This window comes from Muscardinus avellanarius (genome assembly GCF_963383645.1).
Source record: "Muscardinus avellanarius genome assembly, chromosome: 4".
Taxonomy (NCBI): domain Eukaryota; kingdom Metazoa; phylum Chordata; class Mammalia; order Rodentia; family Gliridae; genus Muscardinus; species Muscardinus avellanarius.
Window position 1 is genome coordinate 22,579,230 of NC_137789.1, and position 11,467 is coordinate 22,590,696.

An 11,467-nucleotide genomic window follows, 5' to 3' on the forward strand; every position below is an offset into this window, starting at 1 on the left:
TTGTCTAGTCTATCAGTTTCAATTCCAAGAAGAGGCTTTCCTTGTGAAAAAGGCCATGTACATCCTGTTTTCTCTTGGTGTGTTCATCTTCTTCCCTTTCTTTGCTATGACTTAGAAAGTAGCACTGAGACAAACCAACCCCGTGTTTGTGAAATCAGATCACGTGTGGCCACCTCCACAGAAGTGCGCGCCGTGGAAAATGCTGCACAGTTTCATAAATCTAGGGAAACAGGGAGCAAAGGCATCGCTGAGAGGCTCAAAGCTGGGAACGAGGCGTCCTAATGCTGCCATACGTGGTGCCAAGAAGTTGTGGTACTTAAATGCTGAAAGTTGGACCTAACAGCCTGCACTTTCCCATCTGAAACTCCAATTCATTCACTGAAGTTTCTGTTTTCAGAATATAAAGTGGTCTACAGCAACCAGTGAAGTTTAAGGTTTGAAAGTTAAAAACATTCAGGCTAAATTATTCCTGCTTTTATCTCTCTCTCTCTCTCTCTCTCTCTCTCTCTCTCTCTCTCTCTCTCTCTCTCTCTCTCTCTCTCTCTCTCTCTCTCCTCCTCTGTTATTACTGAGAATTGAACCCAAGAGCATTCTGCCTCGAATCTACGATCCTCCTGCCTCGGCCTCCCAAGTATTAGAATTAAAAGCATGTGCCACCACACCCAGCTGTGTCTCCCTTCTTTTTAAAAGTTTGAATTCCGAAATATTTTTTCCTCCTCCAGTCCTCAAATCAGACATTTTTCTTTTCATTGGAAAATGGCATCTAAGGACCAAGGTCTGAGTGGAAGGTATATTTTTACTAATGAGATATCACTGCTACTAGGCTTTCTCAGTGAACAAAGCTAGTGATCATATGCATGGATATGAATCCACAGATATGTATATATATATATATATATATATATATATATATATATATATATTATGTGTGTGCATTATAGAATGTGTATATATAAACACATATACATACACACATTCTCCGTCCCCTGATTATGTATCTTTTATTCTCAGACTGAGAAACAAGGATGACATGACCTTTAATTTACTTAGTCTTACTATGAACGCATGTAAAATATCTTCAGAATCACTAAGAGGTACCCCATTGAGAAATAAATCGACCAACTAGAATTGAAGTGTTACTACACAGGCCCTTTTGTCTTTAGCTTAGTAATAGCCAATATAACTTGGATTGTATATAATTTTGGTTATAATATCCAATATAACCAAATAACTTTGGTTTCCAAAGTTATTTCAGCCAGGCCCCCTTGTCCTCACTCCCTTCAGTCAAATAGTGTCATATATTGAAATACAGTTACTACTTAAATTCTATGTTAGGCTCCTCCTACATCCTGGATAAAAATTTTTAAAAATTGCCTACATTTAACATGACTTTTTGTAGCAAATTGTGATGTTGACTATCTTTTCATGTATTTATTGGCATCTGTGTATCTTCTTTGGAAAAGAATCTTTTTGCCCCTTTTTGAATTATACTGCTCATTTTCTAATTGGTAATTTTTAAGAATACTTTACATAGTTTGGGCCCAGGCTCTTTATCAGATGTGCAATTTACAAAGATACAGTTGGAGGCTTAGAAACTCTTACTCTGTTATACAAAGCAAAAGTTGTGTATGTTAATACAGTTTATCATTTTTAATGAATTGTGCTTTTTGGTGTCATATCTAAATACACATCACCAAATTCACACAGATTTTCTTCTATAATTTTATATTTAAAGTTTAAGGTTTTGATCTTTTATGTCACTTCTCTCACAGTGTGCATTGAAGGGTTTTTTTCTTGTTGCTTTTACATGTGGAAGTCCAGTTGTTCCAGTATGATTTCTCCAAAAATTAGCATTTCTCCATGACATTACTTTCCCATCTTTCTAAAAATTGGCTGATAATATCTTCATATACATACATATATATATACACACACGTGTGTGTGCATGTGTGTGTGTGTGTGTGTGTGTGTGTGTGTGTGTGTGTCTGGGCTTTCTAGTCTATTCCATTCATTTTTTGTGTATTCTTTCACCAATGCCATATGGTATTAATTACTCTCACTTTAAAATAAGCCTAGAAATTATTTTGATGACTATTCTATCTCTTGGGAATGCACTGTTTTATCTTGCCTTTGAGTATGTTTCATAATTTTCTGTTAAAAGCATATAGGTTGTGAAGGTCAGTAAAAATAAATGTAGATGGTTTTTAGACCTGGCAATAGGCATGCCTTTCTTTCCTTCTGCAAAAACATTAATGAAGGGCTTTGTATTAATCCAATTATTTAATTGGACTATTTTATGATTTGTTGTTGCTATAGTTACACTCAGTGCACCATAGATTTCAGATTCCTGCAGACAGGTGTTTCTAGGACAATGGATGTATGCATAAGAGCAGTGTTTGCTTGATTCTGAGTTTTAGGTTTTTCCCTTGAGCTGGGCATCAGAGTTTTTCTCTTTCCACACACTGCTCACCTACCCCTCTCTCTGTAGTATTCTGCTACTACTTCTTACTTGCAGCTTCTTCACTTTCCAGTGGAAGGTGGGAGGTAGAGCCTCCTGTGTTCTGATTCCAAGGCTTTGTCTTAGGTATGTGTGTAGCCTTTTTTTTTCTATTTCTGTCTATAATTATAGACTCAGCATTGAATCCTGCCTCTCTTCTAAGAAATAAGATTTTTCTTCCTCTTGATTCTTTCCCTCCGCTGCTATGAGCAGTCACAAAATACCCCGAAGCCAGCAGTTTGGCCCTTTCCCTGGTAGATTTGTACCTTTATTCCTGAGAGTGAGGTTTCTTGCCCTCCCCGTGAGGCTACTGTTCCTCCTCCCTCCAACGGTTTATGACTTTCTCTGAGTCTATTCTAGAGTACTCTATGGAGTTCATGGACAGAGTCTGCAAAAAAGAGGGTGACTCCTCCAATTTTTGTAGCCTCCAGGGGGTTCATCAAATATCATCTAGCCAAATTCTTCTTATTAGTGTTCAGTTACCTATAACTTATGTAAACATTTATTTATATTTCTTCTATCCCTGGATTCTCTCTCTTCTTAGATTGGTGGTAGAGTTGACCTCAGGTCTTCAATGGGTATTTTAAAAGCCAAGAATTTGGTTCTGTTTAGTCCTAAGTTTGGGAGCATTACTAATACACAACATTTCTGTATCCTCAGATTCCATGCAAACCAGGGAAGCAGCTACAATTATTCAGTCAAAATTAAAGAGTTGATAAGCCAGATGTGGTGATTCACACTTATAATCCCAGTACTTGAGAGGCTGAAACAGGAAGATCGCAAGTTCCGGGGCAACCGGTAACTCAGTGAGGCACTCAGCAACTTAGTGATACCCTGTTTTAAAAGAGCTGGATATGTATCTCAGCAGTAGAGTGCCCCTGGATTCAATCCCCAGTACCACTCACACAAACAAAAGAAAAGCTGACATAAAATATAGAATTGGAGCTAAAATGATTCCCAGGAGTCTAGACCATGGTCACCACTGTCCTCTCTTGACAATCTAGATACATATCAAAGTTGTGAAGTATGTTGGAAGGTTTCTGTTATAGACTAAAATGTTAAGACTAGGAAGTAAGTTTGAAAATTCTTATTCTATATAATCCAGAAAAGCAGTCTTAAGAATCTTTGTTTATAAAATCACTATTCTCTCTTCTATTTGTTGAATCTTACTCAATAGACTATCTTCAATGGTTATACTTGAAAATCTCATTTGATAATTTATTGAAAAATGTTTCCAGTGACAAATTTGATGGACTCAAGACCATGAGCTTTATGCTCAGTTCTAAGCAAGAGACAGTTGTGAACCATTGCTGTCTTCAGGAACGTGGAGTCATTGGTGATTTCAATTTGCTATTTGTGAGACCATTCTTATCAAACTCAGGGTAGTTATGCACTGGTATAGACATGGGTGTGAGAGAGGTGAAGCAGGAGGAACAGGAGCTATAAGCCCTTCCTTATCAAAGCAGAGATCTCTGGCCCTAAAGTAGCTTCTATCCAACATACTTAATCCCTTTGGAGCTGTTTCCTGAACTCATGCCCAAACTCAATCTGAGGGATAAACTTTTACTATATTCTTCCCTTGCTCAAACTTCCCAGTGGCTATGATCTTTTGGATTAGCATAATTGTGATTTTTGGTAGTAAATACAACTAGGATCTAAGTCTCTATGGCTTTCTTCCTCTGCTTTTCTACATTTCTCTCCCCAAATCTAGGCAATTATGAAATAGAGATTTAGCCATAATACTAGCCAGCAGCAATTCTGCCTATAATTGAATTTTAATACAAATATCCTGAAGATGGTAGATACACACCTAAAAGCATAATTGCTGATACCATGCAGTGTGTGCTTAGTACCAGTTGAGTTGAATAAACAGGTGCACAGTCATCAAATATTATCTAGGAACCCCAGAGCACACCCAAAAGCCACAACTTTAGCCAGGTCATATAGGAGACTATGGACACAGAGAAATAGGTGGAGTGTTTTAGACATAGGGAATTATATTGGAAAATCCCCAAAGACTCAAATGTATATAGCATGTTGAGAAAACATTGGTTAGACCCAAGTGCTTTGTATAAAAATTCAGTGAGTAGCATAAAGTAAGCTTACAGAAGTTGATTACTAAGATGCTGCAAGTTTTCGGTGGTAAAACTAATTGTTTTAACTACTCAGAACCTTTCACTTTTGTCAAGTAAGTCCCTCTTTCTTTTAGGGAACTGCTTTCCTCCCTCTTCTTACCTCCAGCTCCACCTTGTAGTTCCTCTTGGTTCTGATAACTCCCAAACCTTCTTCATCCCTAATCCAAGGCATTCAATCAAATACTTTGGTTGGGATCAGAACACTTGGAATTACTTAAAATGAATTTTTTTACTGTCCAGTAAAAGCTATACAGATGTGAACCTAAAGCTTCCAGAAGCCACAGATATCAGGATCTAGCAGAATGGGGAGGAGAGAAAGGCAAAGAATCATGATGATGTTCAGGCCCCTGATTCTAGTCACTTCTTTTCTTCCTGGCATTTAGTTTTGTAAATGATGGAATTTCCATTTTCACCAGATGAATTTCTGCCATTTGTTAACAAAAAGCCTGACTCATAAGTGAAGTGAAAAGCCCTTGAATGCCGGACATGAACTTATGGGTTTGAGGAGCTGACTTTCATGATTTATGAGGTCCTGTCCATCTGAGAAGCTTTAATTTTAGAATATATATGCATGAACATGAGTGTAGCCACTGGAGTCTTAAGTATGGTATTATTTGCAAAGCAGCGTTTTGGAAGGATTATTGCAGCTGAAGAGTATTAGAGTAGACTGGAAAAGAAATAGTCTAGAGACAACTAAAACAGCTGTTGACTCTCAGAAGCATCATGGAATGAACAGACAACTGAGACTGGCAGTGAAAGCTCGTTGTGGAGAGGAAGGGTCGGATTAGAGAACCATTATTCTTTCCAGAAGAGTCACAAGAGGAACATCAACATTGGGCATTTGGGTATGACTAATGGATTAAGACTTCCGTCTTTTACCAAGTGTTTAATACAATAATTCTTCTATTTCCTTGATTTTGTTGAGTCTTACTCTCAGGGAAATCCACCTCATCTTTCGAGACACAAAAGCTTAAGTCACATTTCCACAAAAATTCTTCTAACTAAACAAAGATGTCTTTTCAATTTGACATTTCTATTGCAATTTTGGTTTTTCATGACTCACTGACTTTAGACAAGTGGAGATAAACAGGGCAGGAGATGTATAAAGCATGCATCATTCTCATAGAATCACATGTTTGTAAAAGATAATATGAGGTCATCTGTTCTTACCTCCCGTTTTCATCCAGCCACTCCCAAATCACCCTGGTCCAACCATATCTAAGTAATTTTTAAAATATCTTATTTCTATAATTATCTCCCTTCTATTATCATATTCTCTCTCTCTCTCTCTCTCTCTCTCTCTCTCTCTCTCTCTCTCTCACACACACACACACACACACACACACACACACACAGCAGTAGTGGAACCAAAATCCAGGATTATACCTCTTGTTTTGAAATTGGGACTGGGAAAAATTGGTTTCCTAACTAGTAGAGGCACTTTAGGTGGGATATATGGCTTGTTCTAGCTCAGTGGTTTTCAAATTTACCTGATCATAAGAATTGCTTGGGATGTTTGTTTAAAATGCACTTTCATAGCATTGCTTCAAGATGATTTTGGTCACATAGTACAGGGGACAAGATACTAGAATTCTTACTGAGCAATTTAAGGAAATGGTCCCTTTTCTTTACAGATTCAAATAAGGATATGAAAAGTTAAATTGCCCAGCTAATGAGAAAACTCAGAGGCCCCCAGTCCTATTAAAATAGTGTTTAAATTGGGACTCCTTTTAATGATGATGGAAACAAATAATCCATTTGGGTGGATGCAGCTATCAGTCCATTTTATCATCTGACAAGGTAATAGTCAATTTACCTGTCTTCCTTGATGCTAATGGTAATAATAATAATCACTGTCATTTATAAAACACTTTCCTGTTTTTAGACTCTGGGCCTATTTATGTTCCTAGAAAGCAATGTTTCATACACCTCAAACCCACATCACTGATTCATCTTGCACCGATTTGCAATTGCTCCTACATTGACCTTGGTGCTCACAGTAAATGCAATTTATTGAGAACTTGCAAGAAGCATAGCCTAGCACTTAAGACCATTACAGACATCATCTCATTAAATCCCAATGTTCCAATTATCTTACTTTCTCTGACCTCCACTACTCATTTATTTTATCATCATCACTTTATTAAATCCTAACAGCCTTAGCAGATGACTTCCTCTGACATCAACTCCTCTTTAGTGGGATCTCTACTACTATCTCTGGATGGGGCCAGGCACACAGTGTACCTGATCTTAGAGCCCTAACTTACTATCTGACATCTTATCAATGACTTATTCTCTTATACCTACAGAGTTAAGTAGTCTGAGAATTCAAACATTACCCCTGAAATAAGATGACATCAAGAATCAGGAAAGAAACAGTCAATTCTGAGAAACAAATTCACTAGCCAGGAATCCAAGAGTGATGGTTTCATATGGAAAACTCCATCTGCTCTTTGTGGGGTCTGGATAATATTTTCCTCTCCTGCCTGGAGAATATGTCATCCTTGGTGGTGACACAATGTACTCTGCCATTAAGCCCTCATGGCAAGGGGAGGATGCAAGATTTGTTTACTAAGAGGAGATGGCAAAAGAAGCAAATTTTGCTTAAAGTCTCCAAAATAAATTCCTATAAAACTCAAATCCTGGATATAAAACAAAACTTAAAACAAGTAGACTGGTACTCAGGTATAGCGGACACTGTGCTATCTTCCAGGAATCTGTAAATAAATTCTGTTGACAAGGCCACATTTAAGGAATAGGGAATATCATAGTAAAGTTTCCAGAAAAAAATAAAATCTGGTAAGTTTTGAGAAATTCCAGTGCAGATTCAATCTAGAAATTAGCAGCAGTCTTTCTCATAAGGAGGCCCACATGAGTTAATAGACAGTGAGCAAAAGAAAAGTGCCTTGGGGATGAGACATAGTAGAGTCTAAATTCTGACTCCCCTACTAAATAGTATAGCTTTGAGTGAGTCGCTTGATTGTTTGGGGGCTTACCTGATCTATCTGCATAATAAATAGGATATAATCCCAGAAGTTTGGCTGGCTATCCCCCTATATGTTTCTATCATAGTGTTTGACTTAGTAAACAAGGGTTGATAGACTGGATTTCTGCCCAAGAGATGAGTTCATACCAGGGATAGTGCCCAGCCATCTCCTGTGAGCATTTGAGGGCAATGATTACAGGGACATTTCTCTAGTTAACTATGGCAGTTATTTGGTTCAGAGCTGTATTCACATCACCACAAAATGGAAGAGGGATGGATCGGGGGGGGGGCAGCTGAGGACATGAGGGGGTGTCCAGAGGCTTGGATTTCATGGTGAGATACAGACTCCTCTGACCTCCCTGGAAAAGTCACCTGGGCACATGGTGTGCCTGGTACAGAGGACCTGGTGCACCTGTGGCTCAGAGAGCAGTACTCTGGAGCTGATCCCTCCCCCATGCAGAGCGGGAAAACATGACTTTTTCAGTTGTAGCGAAACTTTCCTTAGTACAAAGCTCTAACTAAATGCCATTGACGTTTTTGGCATATCCTCCCCCTCAAAGTCACACCTTCCTGGAGAGCTCAATGAAGCCACATCCATCACCCTGACTTTCTTTTGATAAATCTGGATAAAAGGTAACTCTCTCTCTCTCACACACACACACACACACACACACACACACACACACACACAACATTCCAACTGGAAGTAACCTTAAAAGAAAGCAGAAAATCACATTCCTTGAGCATCTCTCCTTTGCCGGGATCATACCTTTTATGTTCATCTTCTTAAAAGCTTTACAAATTTGGCATTAATAGTCTCATTTTAAGATAAAGGGCTATGAACCCAAAGAGAAATTCAGGTGCCCAGAATTTCATAGCAAGTAACAGAGATAGAAACTGAATTCAATTCTGTTTATTTTATTTTATTGGGTGGTACTGAGGATTGAATCCAGAAGCAATCTATTTCTCAGGTACACCCCTAGTCCTGTTTATTTTTTTAAATTTTGAAACAAGGTCTCATTATGTTGCTAAGTGCCTTGATAAATTGTTGAGGCTGACCTGCAACCTATGATCTTCCTGTCTCAACCTCCCAAGTACTGAGATTACAAGTGTGAGCCACCACACCAGGCCTGATTCTACTTTTGTTTGTTTTCTTATTTATTTATTTTTTGTGTGTGTGGTACTGGGAATGGAACCTAGGGACATTCTGCCTCCAAGCTACACCCCAGCCCTATTTTTTATTCCTTATTTTGAAATGGTCTCACTGAGTTGCAAAGAGCCTCACTAAGTACCTGAGGCTGGCTGTGAACTGCAATTGTCTTGTCTCAGCCTTCCAAATGCTGGGATTACAAGTGTGCGCCACCATGCCTGGCCAATTCTATTTTTAAAACTCCTGATATTTCATTCTATCACAGTGGTGTAGTCATAGAGGAAGCCAGAGAGAGGGCAATAAGGAGCAAAAGGTGGATGTTGAAAAGTTGTATTTGGTATTCTCCGCATTTTCTTTGGGTGCTAGTGTTGAGGGAAAACTGATTTCACACACCTGAGTTTGTCTACTGTCAAATTCTTTCCTAAAACACTCCACCTCATCCCTCAAACTCCTTCACTCTTCCAGTATCCTCAGTTCTGTCAAGGACATAACAACAATGCTTTCATCCTGCCAGACCTGAAAACCAGAATTGTCTTTAATTTTGTCTTTTCCTTTGCTCTTCTTTTTTTAAAAAAATTTTTACTTGTGTATTATATTCATACATCATATCGGGGTAAAAAACTTGTGTGTACATACATGTACACATCACTGATTTAACCCCTACCCAATTCCCACCCCATTCCCTCCCTGTCCATCCTTCCCTTGCTTGGCTTAGCGGTTGACTTCGATATGTATAAGTACATTGTGTGTTTTAGAGATTTTCCTCTTCCCCCCTCCTTTCTCCTCCTTTAGGTTGCCTTGTTTGCCCCTCTATAAAATCTCCTTTTTCATCTAGAGTTCCTCCTATGACCCATTTCTCCCTAACTCTCACATATTAGGAAAGCATCTGATTTCTTATTTTTTGTGACTGACTAATCTCACTTAGCATAATGTCCTTCAGTTCCATCCATTTCCCTGAAAATGACGTAATTGAGTTTTTTCCTTTGCTCTTCTTAAGTAGGATAATTTCCTTCAGGTTTTCTACTAAAGGCTTCCTAGATTTTATCCCCTCTTCTTCACTCCCAGAGCCACTGTCACAGAGAAGCTAAATGAAGCTCCTGCTCCAGGATCCTAAATTATTTCAACTTCTTGACTGATGTGCCTGCCTCCAGCTTTACTACATCTGTCCTTGCACGCAACTATCAGATCAATCTTCTTTAAACTTGCCAGGAATTAGCAGCAATTTTGTTTTTCTAAGCAGCTTGTATTCGAATTCTTTTCATTCTGTACCTTAAGGTCCTCTTGATGTGACATTATCTTGCCATGAATTCAAGGGAAATCAGGAGAACCACTACAGTTCCAAGTAGTTTTAGCAGAGAGGAATTTTAAAAGACACAGTATGGTGACTAGAATGAGCACTGATTCTGGCCAAAAGAAGACTCAGGTTTGAGTCTCAGATCAATGACAAATATAAATGTCTACCTTGTGGAATTATTGCATAGAACACATACAGAAAGGTACCCTGTGCAGATCTGACCTACCATAAACCTTGGTTCATAATTACATACTCTAACATATTTGATTGTATCATTACAACATTTTGGGGGGATGGGGAGGGTGCCTGGCAAGAAAGGGTCTCCAAATTATTATACACTGTGCTCCAACAGAAAATTTAATTTAGAGCTAACTGGTATTTCTAATTATTTCTCAAATTTCTTTAAATTCTACCTTTTTCTTAAGACACTGTATTATTTTTCTGAAACAAATTACCACAACCAATATAAATTAATCTTCTTGCATATATAGAGATCAGAAGCCCCATGTGGGTCTGACTGGCTTACAGTCCAGCTATTTACACTTCCCATTCCAGGTTCACACCCATTCCAGGTGCTCTGGGAGGAAAGCTGTTTTCTTATTTTCCTCCTGACTGCCCATGTGCCTTGCGTCCACTCTCCACCTTAAAGCCTGCAATTTGTGCCAAGTGCTGTCACACTGTCAACTTTCTGATTCTCTTATATTCACCTCTTCTTTCACTGTTAGGTGCCAATGTGATTCTATTGAAACAACCTGGGAAATTCAAGATCATTCTTCATTTTAAGGATGGCTAACTACCAGCCTCCTTCCATCTGCAATTTTACTTCTTTTTTGTCATATAAGGTTCTATATTCAGAGGTCTCAGCAATTAGAATGCGGGCATCTGGGGTGGAGGAGGATGTTATCCTGCCTATCAGAGGCCAAGTTCAGGCAACATTTTGCCTGTGAAGCTTTCCCTAATGGCTCTCACTTGCACTGTCTTCATTCCTCTATTTCAGTAGTTTTGCATCTTAACCCTACATTGGAGTGGCCAGGGCATTTTTTTTAAATTCATGGGTGCCATTCTTGAGGCATTTTTATTAAATTGGTCCAGGCAATGAGCACAGAACTTTTTCCAAGCCCTCATCAAAGATTCTATTATGCAGCCAAGATTGAGAACCACCGATTGATTACATTTTTGTAATTTTATCTTATCTACCATTGTGGCAAGGGTAGAATATACTGACTAAAAGGAAGATCCTGGAACTTCCAGGAAGATGGAGACCTAGCCAAACAGCACATACCTTTTCTGCTGACAAACGATCTCCATTGCAATAAAAACAGCATTCTACAAAAGCCAGAAAATACCATGACCTGAAAAATAAAACAGGAAGTACAAGGTGGCAGGAAAAAATGAAGAGTGATCA